Source organism: Stegostoma tigrinum, chromosome 9, assembly GCF_030684315.1.
Source record: "Stegostoma tigrinum isolate sSteTig4 chromosome 9, sSteTig4.hap1, whole genome shotgun sequence".
NCBI lineage: Eukaryota > Metazoa > Chordata > Chondrichthyes > Orectolobiformes > Stegostomatidae > Stegostoma > Stegostoma tigrinum.
This window is the reverse complement of record NC_081362.1, coordinates 84582677-84599369: the sequence shown is the minus strand read 5'-3', so window position 1 is coordinate 84599369 and position 16693 is coordinate 84582677.

The window sequence follows — 16693 nt, the reverse complement described above, 5'->3', positions numbered from 1 at the left end:
CTGAGGATCTACGCACAGCTTGATGCAGCCACACACAAAGGTAGCCGTCAGGGCGAGGGTGGCGTTCGGTACGCCCTTTCCCCCATTTCCCAGGTCTTTGTACATGGTATCTCTGCGGACCCGGTCCATCCTCGACCCCCAAATGAAGTGTAAGATGGCCCGGGTGACCGCAGCGGCGCAGGTCCAGGTAATAGGCCAGGCCTGCGCCACATACAACAGTACCGAAAGCCCCTCGCACCTGACAACCAGGTTCTTACCCGCGATGGAGAGGGACCGGAGCGTCCACCTGCCCAGCTTCTGCTTAAATTTGGAGATACGCTCCTCCCAAGTCTTAGTGCATGCCCCAGCTCCACCAAACCAAACACCTAGCACCTTCAGGTAGTCTGTCCTGACGGTGAAGGGGATGAAGGAGCGGTCGTCCCAGTTCCCGAAGAACATGACCTCGCTCTTACCCCTATTGACTTTGGCACCCGAGGCCAGTTCAAACTGGCCGCAGATGTCCAACAGCCTACTCACCGACCGACGATCGGTGCAGAAGACGGCGACATCATCCATGTACAGGGAGGTCTTGACCTGAAGGCCTCCGCTGCCTGGGATAGTCACGCCCCTCAGGCTCACGTCCTTCCTGATGGAGGCGGCGAAGGGCTCCACACAGCACACGAACAAGGCAGGAGAGAGCGGGCAGCCCTGCCTGACTCCAGATCTAACAGGAAAACTGTCTGGTTCCCACCCGTTGATCGAGACTGCGCTAACGATGTTGGCGTAGAGCAGCCGGATCCAATTGCGGATGCCCTCCCCGAACCCCAATTTGGAGAGGACGTCCCTCATGTAAGCATGAGAGACCCTGTCGAAGGCCTTCTCCTGGTCCAGGCTGACGAGGCAGGTGTCCACCCGCCTGTCCTGTACGTAGGCGATCGTATCCCTGATGAGCGCGAGGCTCTCAGCGATCTTCCTGCCCGGCACAGCACAGGTTTGGTCAGGGTGAATCACTGACTCCAGGACAGACCTGACCCGGTTGGCAATGACCTTGGCCAGGATTTTGTAGTCCACGTTCAAAAGTGAAATGGGACGCCAATTCTTAATTTCTTCCCTCTCCCCCTTCCTCTTGTAAAAGAGGGTGATGATGCCCTTCCTCATGGACTTGCACATTTCCCCTGCCCGAAGCGCACTATCGTACACCTCCAGCAGGTCCTGGCCGACCAGGCCCCACAAAGCAGAATACAGCTCGACCGGTAAGCCATCACTTCCGGGAGTCCTATTCCTCTGCAAGGACTTGAGGGCTCTGGCCAGCTCGTCCAGGGATATCGGCCGGTCCAGCCACTCCCTCGTGCCGTTGTCTAAGACCTCCGTGATAGACGACAGGAACGACTCGGAGGCCGTGCTGTCCGTGGGCTTCGTGTCGTACAGTCCGGCATAGAAGGATCTGCTGATCCTCAAAACGTCGGGCCGAGACGACGTCACCGAGCCGTCGTCCTCCTTCAGCCGGCTAAGCACAGAGCTCTCTTTGTGCACCTTCTGAAAGAAGAAACGCGAGCACGTCTCGTCCTGCTCCACGGAGCGGACCCTGGACCGGAAGATTATCCTGGAGGCCTCCGCGGCGAAGAGCGAGGATTGCTGGCCCCTCACCTCACGGAGGTCCTCCGTGACATCGACCCCCATCAACTGCAGAAGGAGCAGGTTCTGCACCCTTTTCTGGAGTCGCGACAGCTTTCCTCGCCTCTCTCTTGCCTTCTGAACACCCTTGAGGACAAAGAACCTCTTGATGTTCTCCTTCACCGTCTCCCACCAGTCGCCTGGAGACTCAAAGAGGGGTTTCACGGTTCTCCAACCGGTGTACTCCCTCTTAAGCTCCTCGACGTTCTCTGGGGTCAACAGAGTCGTGTTGAGCTTCCACGTCCCCTTGCCGGCCGGCTGGTCGTCCTGTAAGTGACAGTCGGCCAACAGGAGGCAGTGGTCAGAGAAGAACACCGGCTCGACACCAGTGGATCTGACCGAGAACGTCCGTGACACAAACAGGAAGTCTATCCTTGAGCGGATAGACCCGTCTGGCCGCGACCAGGTGTACCTCTGCTGCGCTCCGTCTGCAGGGGTGCTGAAGACGTCGAGCAGCTTGGCGTCCTTCACCGTGCCCATCAGGAATCTGGACGTGACGCCCAGTTGAATCCCCCCACCCGCTGTCCCCACGCTGGATCTTCCATCTGCATCAATGATGCAGTTGAAGTCTCCGCCTAGGATGACCGGCCTGGACGTAGCCAGCAGGGGTGGAAGCCGCTGCAGGACGTCCAACCGCTCACTCCGTACCACTGGGGCGTACACGTTGATCAGCCTCAGGGGAGCATTCCTGTAGGTGATGTCAGCCACTAGGAGGCGCCCCCCCACCACCTCCTGAACTTGAGAGATGGTGAAGTTGTGCTCCCGCAGCAGAATAGCCAGGCCCGAGGAGCGACGGTCGTTACCCCCCGACCAGATCGAAGGCCCACAGGTCCAGGCGCCGGACCATTTCCCGTACCTGCCGAGGTGCGGTATCCCGCACTCCTGCAGAAACAGGAGGTCCGCCTTGATGGTGGTCAGGTAGGCCAACGTGGACACACATCTCGCGGTTGACTTGACGCTGCGCACATTAATGCTTGCAACTCGTACCCCCATTGTGGGCAGTGACCGCAGTACCCTCCCCAGGTCCAAGGTCCAGCCCCTCCATCTGTCCCTTCATGCCCATTGCCCGGGCTAACTGCTGGACGCTCTCTGGGCTCAGGTAACCGTCTGTGCTGCCTTCCGGGTGGCATCCCCCTGCCAGGGGTGCGGAGGCAGGAGGGTCCGGCTCCGGATCAGGCTGGGGACGTGCTGTTTCCTCCTTCCCGCCTGGAAGTTCCGGGGGGCCCTCCAGTGCTCCAGCGGCACTTGACTGGGTGTCGGAGTGAGCCTCAGGACACCTCCCGTCACCTGGAAGCGGGGTGCTGCTTTCCTTCCCCCTCGAGACCTTTAACTTCTGCTTCGGGTGGGCCCTCTCCGAATCCTCCTCGTCAGAGGAACTCTTATCGCCCCCCTGTAGCTGCCTCTTCCCTCCTGATTGTTGCGGTTCCTGGGCCCGTCGACGCACCTTCCTCCTCGCTTTCCGGACTGTAGTCCACTCCCCTGGGTTGCCTGCCACTGCCTCCATTGGCTCCGGGTTGTCGGGGGGGGATCGGAGCCTGCAGGGGTGCTTTGCTGGCCTCGGGCCCATCCTGCAGGGCTGGGCCCTCCTGCACGGCCTGGCCCTCCTGCACATTAGTGGGGTCCTTGCTGGGCCCTGGTGCCTTCCTCTCCTCCGGGGGGGCTGGCCCCGCATTTCCCCTGCCGGCGACCTGGGCGTAGGTGGTACCCCGCCGCGGGCATGCCCTATAGAAGTGGCCCGCTTCCCCGCAAAGGTTGCAGCTTCTCTCTTGTGGGCAATCCTTTGCAAGGTGTCCCTCCTCCCTGCAGTTCCTGCAGATGGTGACTTTGCAGTCGGCCGCCATGTGACCTGACCTACCACAGGCATGGCAGACTTTAGGTTGCCCTGCATAGGTCAGGTAGCCCCTGCTCCCGCCAATCGCGAAGCTGGACGGTGGGTGTACGACATTGCCGTCCGCGCCCATCCTCAGCGTCACCCTGACCTGCCTCTTACTCGTCCAGATGCCAAAGGGGTCCATGATGTCAGTTAGGTCCCCTTCCACCTTCACATACCTTCCGAGGAAGGTCAGGACATCAACTGCTGGCACATGTGGGTTGTACATGTGTACAGTCACCATACGGCTCCTCTGCGCTGGCATCACAAACAGCGGGACAGCGGTCAATACAGAGAGGGGGCCCTCACCTCCTTTCTCCTTGAAAACCTCCAGGAAGCGCTCGCAAAGCTTGGCATTCCGGAAGGTCACATCGTAAAAACCCCCTCCGGGGAAATCCTGCAGGCAGTAAATGTCCGCAGCAGCGAACCCGCAACAGTCCAACAGGACCCTCTTCACAAAGAAGGTGCGGTCCACAGGTGCACCTTCATCCACCCTCTTTACAGAAACACGGATGGTGTTCCGGACCCCCTGACCTGGGGCACGAGCACTTGCCGCAGCCATCGTTGCAGGTTGGCTGCTCCCCTGAACCAGCGTTAGGCCAAAGCCAGCATTAAGATCCACTGGTCGCAAGGGTGCACAGCCAACCCGACGTCCTCCTTTCACCTCCAAGACAGCACTCTCGTCCTCTCAGTCCACAAGAGAGTGGGTCTTTATTGTGTTTGAGATGTAAGCTGGTTCACTGAGCTGTAAGGTTTGTCCCCAGATGTTTCGTCACCATTCTAGGTAACATCATCAGCGAGCCTCTGTCAAAGTGCTGGTGTTATGTCCCGCTTTCTATTTATCTTTTCGGTTTCCTTGGGTTGGTGATGTCATTTCCTATGTTGGTGATGTCATTTCCTGTTATTTTTCTCTTGAAAAAGAACAGGAAATGACATCACCAACGCAGGAAATGACATCACCAACCCAAGGAAACCTAAACAGATGAATAGAAAGCAGGACATAACACCAGCGCTTCGGAGGCTCACTGATGATGTTACCTAGAATGGTGATGAAATGTCTGAAAACTAACCTTCCAGCTCAGCGAGCAAACTCACATACATAAACTTCAACACTTTGGAGCCCCACAACTTGAATCCTGACCCCAATGTAGACAAGTGAAGAAAGTTATCTCAGAGTACAATGGGACTTTGATCAACTGGGTCAATGGGCTGAGGGGTGGCAGGTGGAGTTTAATTTAGATGAACGTGAGGTGCTGCACCTTGGTAGGGCAAATCAGGGCAGGACTTACACAGTTAATGGTAGAGCTCTGTGGACTGTTGCCAAACAAAGTGACCTAGCAGTGTAGGTGCATAAAACATTGAAAGTAGAGTTGCAAGTAGACAAGATAGTGAAGAAAGCACTTGGTATGCTTGCTTTCATTGGTCAGTACATTGAGTACAGGAGTCGGGATATCATGTAATAGCTGTACTACCTACATTGGTGAGGGCACTTCTAGAATACTGCGCACAATTCTGGTCTCTCTGCTGTGGGAAACATATTGTTAAGGTTTAGAAAAGATTTACAAGGACATTACCAGGTTGGAGAGTTTGAGCTATAGGCAGAGGCTGAATAAACTGGAATTTTTTTCCCCGCTGGTGCATCTCAGGCTGAAGGGTGACTTTAGATGTTTATAAAATCATGAGCATAGATTAGGCGAATAGCCAAAGTCATTTTCCCAGGATGAGAGAGTCCAAAGCTAGAGCACATAGGTTTAAGGTGAGAGGGGGAAAATTTGAAAGAGACCTGAGGGCCGATTTTTATGTACAGAGGGTGTTGCGTGTATGGAACGAGCTGCCAGTTGAAGTAGTGGAGGCTGGTACAATTACAACATTTAAAAGGCATTTGGATGGGTACATGAATAGGAAGGGTTTAGAGACATATGGGCCAAATGCTGAAAAATGGGACTAGATCAGTTTTGGATATCTCGTCAACATGTACGAGTTGGACAAGTTGGTCATTCCGTGCTGTACAACGCTATGACTTCCCTATTGCCTGCATCCTGACCGCTTTCTGTGCAAACCTCTTCACCTGCACCCTATTCTCCTCCCACCCTACCTCATCCAGCCTAACTAATCTTTCCTTCTAATTCTTCACCATCCTGTATTTACCTTTAAATTAATCTGTGCCATTCAGCACATTCCTTGTGGTAATGAGGTACATATTCTAATCACTCTCTGGATAGTGATATCTCTCCTGAATTACATGTTTGATTTAAGCGATTTTCTTACATTAATAGGCTCTAGGTCTGATCTTGTCTGCAAATGGAAACACTTTCCCTATGTCTACTCTATCACATTCTTTCATAATCTTAAAGACCTCTATTAATTCATCCCTCTTTTTATTTTTTGTAGAAAGAACTGGAGTCTCAGCCTGCTCATTTTTTCCCTGGAAGGTATTACCTTTCAGTTCCTGTATGATTCTAAAAAAACTTCTGTTTTACTTTTCCTAGTGATGTTTTATCCTTTTAATAAGTGATGCACTGGAACTGTTCACAATCCTCCAAGCATGTTCGAACAAAGATCCTGTGTATGTTTAACATGGCTTATCTGTCTTTCAACATTATATCTCCTTTTCACATTATATCTTTCTAAATGAACGCCTGAGTTTTGATTTTTTGAATGGCCTTACCAACCTGCATTGCTACTCGTAGCATTCAGCTCCTCTCAATGGATTCAAGATACATGTGAGTATTGCCCGTCAGTCATGTCACTAAAACATATTTGTCCAGGAGAAAAAATATCTGCTCAAATGATTTATTTATACTTTCTTTAAATAGGAGAATACTTTGAACAAAGATACTCCATAGTTTACTTCCTTTGCTGTTTTTTAAACAAAATCATTTTTCTCACCATTAGTAAATGTTCAGTCACATTTCAAATGTACGCACACGGCCACTTCCAGAATAAATGAGTTACAACCAAAATTCCCTGCCATACTAGATTGGTTACTGTGGCGATACAACCCATCCATTGTCAGCTTTGATCCAAAGTAATTAAAAACTCGTATCCATGGTAAGCAAAAATGCATTTGACTAATTTTCCATCAATATCCTTGAATCCTTCAGAGCAACACTACGCATAGGCGATGAATCAATTCGCACTTTCTGCCTCTACTTATTTGCATTAATTTCCTGTTAAAATTCACCGTCGGAAATTTTGAGTCCCAGATGTTTTTTTTTCCTGTGAGGCGAGAAGGAAAATGTGTCATGTATGTTAGCCTGAATGTGATCAAAAGCCTCCTATAGTTGGAGACTTTGAAGCTGTTTGCTTGTCTACTAGCCAGGAAATAAACTCCGAGTGGGAAAAATCTAGAGGTGGTGAGAAAACAAAACACTTGTTGATATACACATATAAGTTATGAAGCTGCAGAAAGTAACATGTGGCCTGCAGACTGTGTGCTGCAGAACCTTAGTTGAATATGTAGTACAGTAATCTTAAGCAAACTGCTCCCCAATCACTATAGGAGAGTACAAATTAATATTATGAAGGACTCCTTTATAGCCTTTTTTATCTCATTGAATCTGTCACATTCATGTATGTGACATGAAATTTATTGCATGTTGCAGAGCCTTAGTTAAATATGTAGTACAGTACAGTAATCTTAAGCAAACTGCTTCCCTATCACTACAAGAGAGTATAAATTAATATTATAAAGGAGGCCTTTATAGCCTTTTTTATCTCATTGAATCTGTCACATTCTTGTGTGTGACATGAAATTTATTGCACAGTTACCATGAAATGACAGGTATTTGTCGCACTCAAAACTCACAGAGAAAATTTGATGCTGAATGCAAATTGAGTGCCACAGCTCCGGGCACCCTGCAGCCCTTGTGAACTTGTTCCCCCTGCCTCACACAGTGCAACCAAATGCTGCATCATTCTTGGAATCTGTAAATATTCAGAATTCCTCATTTTTTCTCTAAAATCACAGAACATTTTTCACTTGCACTTTATTTCCAGGTAACTAAGTCATAAAATGTGACTTTAATAGTCAGCAGACTAACCCCAAAATTGCCCAGACTTCAACGACTTGATAAGTCCTGTCTGCCAATAAAATCTCTTATCTAAACCAGCAAGAAGAGCCAATCATCTTTAAGAAGACCATTATTTAAAATACAGCCAATAAGACAGGAGACACCCATGGTCAATACTGGCTATTGCAGTAAGTTATCAGACTGATCCACATTACTCCTACAAGCTTTTGGTTACAAACTATCATTTGTGGAGCAAAGTATCTCTTTGTACCTAATGGATATGTTGCTTGCAGAATAGTATGCTCAACCTTCAAATTCATTTACCGTGCCTGTCACTAAATTTCTGAAGAAAGGTCACTGGACCTGAAATGTTAACTCTGCTTTCTGTCCACAGATGCTGCCGGACCTCTCGGTTTTCCCTATCAAAATCTATTTTGGTTTCAGATTTCCAGCATCCCACAGTTCTTTGTTTCTTTGTAACTTGCTTCTCGTGTCTGGCTCTGGCATCTTTCTCCAGTGAAAATATGGAGAGAAGATCATGCCCAGGATCTCAGCCTGCACCTGCACAAAAAGCTGTGACATTCAGGAGCTTGCAGCAGAACCTCCCAGTGATGATCCCTTTTGTTTCTATTCTTCCTTTACTGAGTAACTGGACACCGACTGCTTCAACCGTTTCCTTTGTTGTGTTGGGATGGATATTTGATGCTATGATTATTTGATCCACATCTGTCACAATCATCAATAACAGACTTCCTTGTTAGAAGGTTAAAGAACAGATATTACAGTTGAGTTAATGCGCTGACGTTCCTCCGGCAGCAATTTTAACAGAGGAAGCTATTTATTTTGATTGATTAATACCTGTACTGAGGGAGCAGGGGTGGGGAGGGGATTGTGTTATCTCCACTAGTATCACTAACAATAATTCTTAATGTTGCACACTTACCAAGGTTTCTTCACAGTGTATTACAAGCCTACCATCTCAATAATCTAGAAGGACAATGTTAATAGGTACAGAGGGACTTGCCCCGGGAGTCCTTAATATTAATTCCAAACACCATGAAGCCTCATAGCATCGAGTCAAACATGGCATGGAAACCTCCTTTGGCTGATGACAGCGTGCTCCTCCATGTTGAACAACACTCAGCAGAAGCACTGACGATAGTAAAGGTGCAGAATGCACTCCAGGTGCGGGATATTAGCATCCACCACCAAATGTGGCTTGGGAACAGCAGCACCACTCATTTAGTAGGTCAGGTGCTAATAAACATTGCTGCTAGACTGGGACTCAGCAGGTGGCAAAGGAACCAACAAGATGGAAAAACCTACTTGGCGTCAGCTTCCCTCCATCATAAAGTCATAAGGTCTGGGATGCTTATTGATGATGGTAGAATTTTCAGTAGCATTTACGCCTCCCCAAATACTGTAGCTGTTCCATGTCCAAATGTAGCAAGACTAGGACAATATCTAGGCTTGAGCTAACAAGTGGTAGATAGCATTCACTCTGCAATAATCTAACCTTTGCACCTTGACAGTGTTACCATCACTGAATCCCCTACTCTCAACATCCTGGGAGTTACCATTGATCAGAAACTCAACTGGACTCACCATTTAAAAACAATGGCTATGAGAGCAGGTCAGAGGCTGGGAATCCTGCAGCACAGAAGTCACTTCCTGTGTAATTCCCCAAAGCCTGCACCCTATCTGCAAGGCACAAGTCAAGAAGGTGATACAATACTTGCTTCGATGTGTGCCGCTCCAACAACACTCAAGAAGCTTGATGCCATCCAAGACAAAGCAACCTGTTTGATTGACACTACATTCATAAATATTCAGTCACTCCACCATCGATGCTTAGTAATAGCAGTGTGTACCATCTACAAGATGCATTGCAGAAATTCACCAAAGATACTGAGATAGCACCTTCCAAATCCACAACCGTGTCCACCTAGAAGGACAAGGGCAGCAAATATATAGGAACATCGCCGTCTGCAAGTTCCTCTCCAATCTACTCACCACCCTGACTTGAAAAGATATCACTGTTCTTTCAGTGTTGCTGGGTCAAAATCCTGGAATTCCCTCACTAATAGCATTGTGAGTCTACCTACAACACATGCACTGTTGTGGTTCAAGAAGGCAACTCACCATCTTCTCAAGGGGAACGACAAATGGGCCATAAGTACTTACTGAGCCAGTGATGCATACATCCCACAAGTGAATTAAAAATAAACACTGTCCATCCTAAGTCACACATCATCAGATGGACTTATATTGCTATTCCTTTATCATGAAAAATCTGGAATTCCCTTACTTCCAACATTGTGTTATATATACATTTATACATATTGTGTGGTTTATTTCATTATCAAGATAACTTATTTTGAAGCTGCACCATCTCTAGTCATTTTTACCTAGGCAACAGGTCATAAAATGGTTTAAATTCAATTATTTCAGAACAAGAGACAGATGAAGAAGAATGACAGATATAAGCTGTCGTAAATTGAAAATTGTATTGTCTACTTTGTCCGTTTAAGGTTATCATCCACATGTACTAGCAGACGGGGGTCTAGGAGAAGAACATAGGAGCCCATGTTTTAATATGTTTAGCATGACCAGAATCTGAATACATGAAATTTTCTTTTCCTATCTATGAAGTACACAAAGTTCCAACATATTCTATACTAACCTGCCTCACTGTCTTACCCTGTCAGGACAGTAGATGTAAGCTGTGACAGAATTTTGACATTATCTATATACTTTAGGAAGAGGAATGCAAGGAAAGGTACTTTAAATAATAAAAACAATTTTGTAGTTGAAAGTAGGAGAATCGATCAATGCAGCTGTTAAGAAAATAAGAACCAAAAGTTTATAAATATAGATATAATGTACAAAAACAAACAGGCAATGCTAAACCTAATATAAATCATTAATTAGTTAATATTTTGTGCTCTACTGTGAGGAGAATGTCAAAGGTATGACATGGTACTTAAGAGATTCATTAAAATAATACAGAGAACAATTTTGATGAGAAACTGAAGCTCTGTTCATTAAAATAATGATCAAGGAGTCCTGCTGGGAACATTCGAAATCACAAGGATCTTTGATAAATTGGGGTGAAACTATTTCTGCCAATTCTATTCCAGGATAGCTATGAAACTTTTGATGAAGATTTTTAATTGGGATAACATTGAGAAAAAGGATCAACTTTATATTGAGTACCAAATACAGAACCACCTTTGTAGATGAAAGTGGACAAAAATAACTTCAATAAATCATATTTAAATGGAGCATGAAGGAAAAGAAAAATGAGCAGTAATTAGAATTACTTCAATTTAGGACCACTGACAAAATAACAAAGTGAGAGGTTGGGGAATTTCATTTTGAGATGGTCATGATTGGGAATTGGCATTCCTTACCAGAAACTGCAGAGAAAGCAAAACCCATTGCAGTTTTTAAATGGGAAGTGAATTAAATATTATTAAAAAATTAAGAAGAGTGGGACGAGCTGAGTTTTGAAACAAAAGAATGGCCCTTTTAGTCAGATAACTCCAATAACGTGGACTGATAATCTCCTTCTGTGCCATGAATGTCTACAATTCTAAAAAGTGTAACACCTGATATTTAGTAAAATCATTGTTAATCAATCTGAAGATCAAGGCACAGCTGCATCAACTCCTTCATTTCTGATGCAAACCAACTTAATTTTTAATAGAGCTTCTGCTGCTGCTTTAGTGGTAACTTTGTACTATTCTGATCATCCTAGGACCAAGTTACACTGACACCAAAATGGGAGACAAACCTATCTAACTGTCACCGAGATGTGGAATTAATTTCTCATCCAGGGTTGTTTCAGTGAGTTTTGATGCAATTTACTAGTTACGGTAATGGTCTGTGGTTAATAATTTCCAAACAGTGGAAGGAAAATCAGCTGACAAAAACAAACATTATGTGTTTGTACACAGACCATTCATATTTTGGGAGCACTAGTACATGTGGCATCAAACTCTTATTGAAGTTTAACTTCATTGTGCATGATTCTTCATTCACCTAATTCTATTTTTGGTGCTGATCTTAGAAGATTGTTGACTTGCAGCAGCTTTAACATCTGAACAGAGGAGTGAAAATACCTGCCCTTAAAGTGAAAATAATGGAATTAAGCCAAATTTCCACCAATTTTTAAGACTATTTGAGAAGCGTGCATTTTGAGTTAGGTTTTGAGTTGGACAACCCAATAACTGACAATAGTACCCTTTCTCAACCAAATTATCTTTATGCACTTTACTTTTGCCTTCATGATATTTTCTACACCAAAGGATTTATGCATTTTGGACATTGTTTTTTATTGGATTAGCTCTTGAATGGAAAATTACAACGTGTGCATTTAAGTCGATCTGTTTTATGTAAGCATAGCTGGAGTATGGATTGCTTGAAAAATAATTTGAAGGTCAAATTACGCTCAGAATTTGCTGTTTGACATCATTCCAGTCAGCTGGGTCTAAAAGAGAAGTTTTGTACTCAGCATTCCTTTCCAAGTCCAACAAAAGATCACTTGTACGCAGATCAGTGGCCAGATATGCCAACTATTGCTTTGTTGTTTGCTTTCAACTGATTAGGAGAGTCAATTAATCCTAGGTCAGGGAAATCAGTATCTCTACCTGGAACATAATTATCTGAGTGTTGCATTACTGAATGGAAAGTAAGATTTTTTATGATTATGGTGGGTTTTCATTTGCCAATCACACTGCTATTAAGATAATGGCACATCTTGAGGTCAATGACTAAACTCTACCGATGATATGTGACAGATAGATAAACATGGATTTAGCGACAGATGGAGGAGAAACTGTTCCCAAGAGGCCTTCCATTTCCTTAAGGATGACTCCAAAGGACTTCAAAGGCACTTGATACCAAATGGTGCTGGCAGAAGTTTGGCATCCCAGAGTTGGAAGACTGATCAACTTCAAGACAGTTTGTGCCACATTTGTGTTGAAAGAGAATGCTGGCTCACTCAGATCCTGACTATTGCAGGTTCATGAATGGATCAAGGATTGCATTATGGAGATAAATGACCTCATACTGTCAGCTGAGCCATATGCCTGACACAGTGCTTTTTTAAAAACTGTAATTGATTAAAGAAGGAGAAGAGTTTAATTTATGATTTGGAATAAATATTAATGAAAGTGCTAAGTTTTAGTTTTGCTTCTGTTAGCAGAAGTAGAGTATTTTTTTAATGTGGCTTCTTAGTTTGTTTTATAATCTTTGTGCTTTAAAGTATTGATATTGTAGTATTTTATGCAGAAATGACCATATCCTTCAATTTTATCCAGTGTACAATCTTCATTAAAAAACTTCATAACCCACCGTGGATTCAGATTATTATCGATTAAAAATGTCCAGCTCTTAAAAATACCTGCTTTACTTATACAATAGACAAGGGAACTTTCCTGAAGTTTTTTTCAGATTGTTCAATGAACATTTCATATTGCTAATTGAACTAGACTAGTGAAACATTTGAAGAGGATCTGGGTAACTGCTTCCATTTCAAGCAGCTTTTGTATCATTTGCCAACAAATCAATGCAGTTCCACATGACATCAGTTGCCAGTCAACATGGATTAAAATGTTGCAGATTCATTATCTACTCTGGTAGTGTCTTTGAGGAAGTTTTGTTCTTTAACGACCTTTTCCCATGCTATTGAATATTTACCTTTATTTCTACCACACTTCCTCTTTCCTCTTCTATCAAGAAAGCAGAATTCATCATAGTCAGTGTCATTGTAACTTTGATCAGATTCTGGTCCCATCTGTTTTGACCACCCTTAATCAAGTAACACATGACTACAGGATATAGTAACATAAATTTTAAAGAAGTCACAACTTTGGCATTAGGTAAAGTGACATGTGTGAATGAGGTGTAAGCTCATTATCTTGGTTTATGATTCCAGTATGCCTTACTAGGTATTGCCTTATATAACCTCATGTATAGTTGCAGTAACAGCTAAATAAAATGTTTACTGTCCTCTGTCAATGTTACTCAAAGCAGCTACTAAGAATTAGCCATTTGTCTCCTCTATTTTGCAAACTGCCTGGGGTTTATTTTAGTTAACGAATGAAAACAGGATGTCAGAAAATCTACGACAAAAGGACAAGCCTTTCTGAATATCTAGTTTTAGAATACAATTTTGGTCCTAGTTGCTGATCGCCACAATTTGAACTTGGCTGGACGTGAATAGTTAGATAGTTGTACGTGCCGTTAGATATAATTTCCATGGAAAATTATAAATGGTGTCTGCTTACCAGCTTGAACTGAAGTCAGGTAGTGGCACACAGCAACACATGGCAAGATGACTCAGGGTCCCAGGGGCAAAGTGCATGGATACTGGGATATGGGGTTGGAGACCCTACTGGAGGAGGTCCAGAGGAAGAGGAATTCCTTGTTTTCCCAAGGGAAAGGAGTTCCTCATACCCTCCCTCCTGCAATAGTTGGTACTGTCTCAAGTCCTCCCATTCTACATCCCATTCACTGGAGTCCCTAACATGGTGCATTTCTCCTGGTGATTCCTGTAAGGTATCCAATAAATTGGAGTAGCACTGTGCTCATTCTCCTTAGATGAAGCCCTGAGGGAACTTGCAGAATAAATGTTGTTCGAGTCTCCCAGAAGGTTTCCCAATGTTTATCAGAGGTCTGCTTGACAGCTGCAGCCGCAGATGAATATGAAATGGTGAACATTCTTTTAGGTAGAACTTGACATCCATATCAATGCCATGTTTACTTCTAAACAATTGATCACTTTTAGGAAAGTGTGTTAGAATAAGAACAGTCAGAAATCATCTTGATGAATGTTAGTGGAATACTTAAATGGGAATTAGTAACTCAACAAGCCTCCAACTAGTTATTCCTAGAGCAAGATTCAAATTATCAATTACAAAGGTACCTTGCATCAAAAATGGCCTGAGAAGGGCTTCAGCTCAAAATCTCATCTTGGCCTTGGTGGCTCCTATGTATCTGTGCCAACATTGCCTTTCATCCCCCTTTCCTTGGGTAAATTCTTTGTCCTGGTTTGTTCCACACCTGAATTAGTAGACCTGATTTGGGATCAAGGAAATGAGTGCCTTTTCAAAGCAGATATTCTAAGTTTCTTTTAGTGAAAACAATATTTTGCTCCTGAATAAAGTCTGATTTATCAAAATGAAGCACAATGCATGCATGCATTTAAAAGTACAGTCACAATCTATTTGGAAATTTATTGATGCATTTATTTCTAATTCATCTTCTCCCTGACAATGATGTCAATTTGACCCCCAGCATCATTCAGAACCCAGGAGAGATCTACTTCTCAAGCCTACAAAGAGCCTTAGGGAAGTCAAATAATATCACAAGTAACCTTTCTCTTTCTTTAAAAACCCTTTGAACTCAAACGCCTTCCTCTGATAATACTTTATCTCATGCACACATGCCGCCACACACCCACACGTACACACCATTAGTTAGAATGCTGGGGAATCAATAGAACTTGAGTTCATACCATTCACGTTGGGGATCAAATGACCAATTCAGTTTACTTTTGTTTAAATTTCTAATAGAGTTTACAGGAAGCAAAATGAAATTGCGCTGCCTTTCTGAATTTTGGCACTTGTTTTTCTCATCCTGGCATGCAATCAAAATCTACAACATTCAACCAAAGAGAGAGGGAAATGGGGATAGGGTGGGTGGCTGGATCTGGGTGGATGCTCTTGGGAAGGGTCAATGCAGACTTGATGGCCTAATGACTTCTTTCTGCACAGTAAGTATTCTGTGATTCTATGAGAAAACAATGACACAATGTGTTGCATCCCATCCCTCTAGTCTATTACCCAGAAGTAATGGGCGATGATTCCTTCAACATTGATAATACATTAAGTTTTTCCAATTCAGCAGCTTAATGTTCGGTCATAATTACAAGGCCTGTATCTGAGGGACATAAACTTTCCACATCTACATATGGATGATGTCTTCTTTCATTTAAAAAAAATGATGGTTGCATATTGCTGAGTCACAGATCAGATTCAAAGGAGATGAACAATGACTAAAAACAACTTGCATTTACGCTGGTCCTGTAACATGGTCCCAAAGTTCATCACAGAACAGTTTTCAAAACAAAATTTGACATAGGACACAAATGTTCATCACATTGATTCCTGAGACAACAGGATGGTCATATGTGGAGTGATTGAGGAGGATGGGTCTGCATACTCTAGAATTTACAAGAATGAGAAGTAATATTTTGAAACTTACCAAATTCTTAAAGGAATAAATAGAGCAGATGCAGAAAACAAAGGCCTTCCTGGCTATGGGGTCTGAGGGGACACAGTCTTAGAAAAAGGGACAAGCCATTTGGAACTGAGATGAGGAGGAAGTTCCACACTCAAGTGTGTGGTGAATGTTTGGAATTCTCTACCCCAAAGGGTAATGGAAGCTCAGTCACTGAGTATGTTCAAGGGAGAGAAAGATAATGTGGAAAAATGATGTTGAGGTAGGAGGTTGTGATCTAGTTAAATGTTGGAGCTGGCTGAAGGGGCTGAATGGCTAACTCCTTCTCCTATTCCCTATGTGTGTATATATATTTGTTGCGAGTAAACTTTTAAACGTTTGTCTATTAATCTGGTTTAGTTCATATACATTTACCTGTAAACAATGCTCGGTATTTATTCCTTTAAAAGTTCAAATTTAAATATTTATTCAGTAGCCTCCATCACACCTGCTAATGCTAATAACCTAGATTGGAAAAGTAATGAGGAGTTTTTTTTTAATGTCAACACTTGCAGATTGGTGGACAAAAACAGTGGGTAAAATTTATTCCAGCATCAGCTTGAGGATTTCATCATTTTATGCAAAGCATGATAATACCTTTTTTCAAAGTCAATTTAAAATGATTTATGTCTGTATTCATTATATTCAGCAAGTCTATCCTGTTCCAGGATGGTGCAGATCTCTATATTTATTTAAAATATCGGCAAAAGAATAACAAGCGACATGAGGAGAACTTTCTACATGATCAGTTGGAATAAGTTGGAATGTGTGGTGGAAGCAAACAATGGTAATGACGAAAAAAAATTGGACATATATTTGAAAAGAAAAGAACTTAGCAGGGCAGATGGAAACAAGTAAGGAGAGTGGGAAA